Genomic DNA, 2,702 nt, shown 5'->3' with positions numbered 1-2,702 from the left:
AGCATCAGAGACTAGGAAGAGATACGTGATGGTAAGGTACCTTCTCTGCAGCTATAGATGCCACAATGAAATCCACCTCTTTATACAATTATTCCACACTAATAAAAAGACACAAGACCAATAATGAAAGTGGGTACTAGGAAAATATAAAATTATTTAAATTTCCTTAAAAATATTTTCAATATTTTTAAACAATCTACTCTCAAGAAAGTGAGCATAAGATAAAAACCTTAAAATTGCAAAACCTGCAATATGTCCCCTTCCAGCATCCTCAATGAGAAAAGTTAAATTTAAAAAAGTGAAGGTAAAAAGCACGATAAGGAGAGGTTACAGACCAGAAAGATGACTCAGAAGGTTGGGTGGTTGTCACCCAGGTTGATGACCCAAGTTCCACTGCCAGTATCCACATAGTGAGGGCATCTCAACTCCTCTAACTTGTCTTCTGATCTCCATAGCATGCTGTGGCACAGCCACATGCACTTACACACACACACACACACACACACACACACACACACACACACACACACTTACACACACACACACACACGAATGAATATTTAAAAAGAGCATTTCCTTAGATACCAGAACAGCAGTAGCTGACCGTAATGAAAACATTTGTGAGGCATATACAAAAATTTCGTGTGCAGTATCACTATTTGGTTGCAAAAATTTAGTGAAAGACACTAGGGATTTAGCTGTGTTTCTTAATTTTTAATGAAGTTTCATTTATAGACTCACAATATACTAAATTCTGCTTATGTTAACATGAATAGGGATGGAGTAAGAACAGGGCATTCAATTTATAATTGTCTTGTATCTCTCTCACACACAGTAATTGCAAGTAATTAGTACTTGTAAAGTATTTGCTAAATATGCTTTAAAAAAATAACTGTAGAAAAGAAGGAAGTATTTTCTAACAACTTTACTTCTTACGTTTGTTTGGGGAATGAACTCATCCAGCCATCAAAATTGGGAAAAACTGAGTTAGTATGATTAACGTCAAGGAAATAAAGAATTTCATCAAACCAACAAATTTTTGAAATTCATCCTGTTTCATCATGACATGAATCAAAAAGGGAGGCAGAGTTATGACACCCTTCTGGGAGTTCTGAATAGTATTTTGTAAAATATCCTTTATTTAGAAACTTAAAGATGTTAAAAAGATGAAAAAGATTCAAAATAAACTAATTTTTTTTACAAACTAAAATTAAACTTACACAGAATTAAACTGAAATAATAAAACCTAGCACTATGGACAAAATGCAGCTATAATGGTTTCATATACCTATCGCTGACCCTAAACCTAGCAACTTTAGACAACAACATTGTTCTGTCTCCTGCTTCTGAGAAGCGGCTGGTCTCAGCCAGCTATTCACTCCGAGTCTCTCCTGTGGTTATAGACAGACAATGGCTGGCACCAGAGTCATCCCCAAGACTTCCTCAGATGTCTGGCCGTTGATCCTGGCTGTCAGCTAGGACCTCAGCTGGATCTGTTGGCTGGAACATCGACACATGACCTCTCCTTGTGCTCTGGGTTTCCTCAGAGCACGATGGCTGCGTTCCAGGAATGAGCATCCCAAGAGAATCATGAGAAAGCTGTTTTGTCTTTTATTGCCGACCCTTAGAAGTCAAGTAGCGTCAATTCTGCTGTTTCCAAACGCCTGTGAGAATCAGGGGAGGAACACATATTCCACGTCTCAACAAGAAATTTTGCTGTGTCTGACGTGGGATGGGAGAGCTTAATGCAGTTATCCTGAAAAAATACAATCTGACAAGGTCACCAACTTATTAGGGGGGGGGCAAGGAAGTGGAGAGGGTGATGAAGTGTGGTTTTGGTAAATTCTTCTCTTCTTAGATAGCTAAGCAATACATATATTCTGTATCAGAACAGCTGTATAAAAGATGAAAAATCAGGATATAGCAGTTCAATGTGGGCATCTGGGGGTAAGGAAATGAACAATAAAGTTTGTGTTTTAAACAGTGTTCTTTAAGGATGCAGTGTTAACTTGTATTTTAATGTAAGATTAAATGTAAAAATATGTGACTTTTTATTAATACATTCAAGAATAAGGCCAAAAACAATGTGACAAGTCAAAGATTCAACAATTAAGGACGTTTATCACAAACAACTTTTCACAGAGCACTAGCTAACTGCTTGGCGGCTATGATAGGGATCTTGGGTCTAGATAGAGAGCTAGGGGAGGAAGCTGGCATTTGTTTGGCCTGCAGGGGAAACTGTCAGAGAAGAAATTCAAAGCAGATGCTTGTTTGCCTAGCACTGCTCACAGTTTTTGTTAGTGCAACTGCTCCAGGCAGAGTTCTAAGGACATTACTCCAAGATTCCCTTTCTGGATCACAATTTAAAGACTACTCTTGGTCTCACTGAGGGATCCTGAAGATGGGGTGGCTACTCAGATGACTGTAGGACAGGGATATTGGCCTGAACCATCTTGATGGATCCAAATAATCACTTGAAGTCTTGCAAGAAAACTGTGAAGCCAGAAGAGCCAGTCTGTCACATGCATCATCATCACTGTCATTGTCATCCTTACCCTTTCTTCTCTTCCTCATCATCAGCAACAGCAGCAGCAACAGCAGCAGCAACAGTAGCAACAGCAGCAATAGCAGTAGCAATAGCAGCAACAGCAGCAACAGCAGTAGCAACAGCAGTAGCAACAGCAGCAACAGCAACAGCAGCA

This window comes from Microtus ochrogaster, chromosome 5 (assembly GCF_000317375.1).
Source record: "Microtus ochrogaster isolate Prairie Vole_2 chromosome 5, MicOch1.0, whole genome shotgun sequence".
NCBI classification, from domain to species: domain Eukaryota; kingdom Metazoa; phylum Chordata; class Mammalia; order Rodentia; family Cricetidae; genus Microtus; species Microtus ochrogaster.
Note: the sequence above shows the minus strand (reverse complement) of the source record.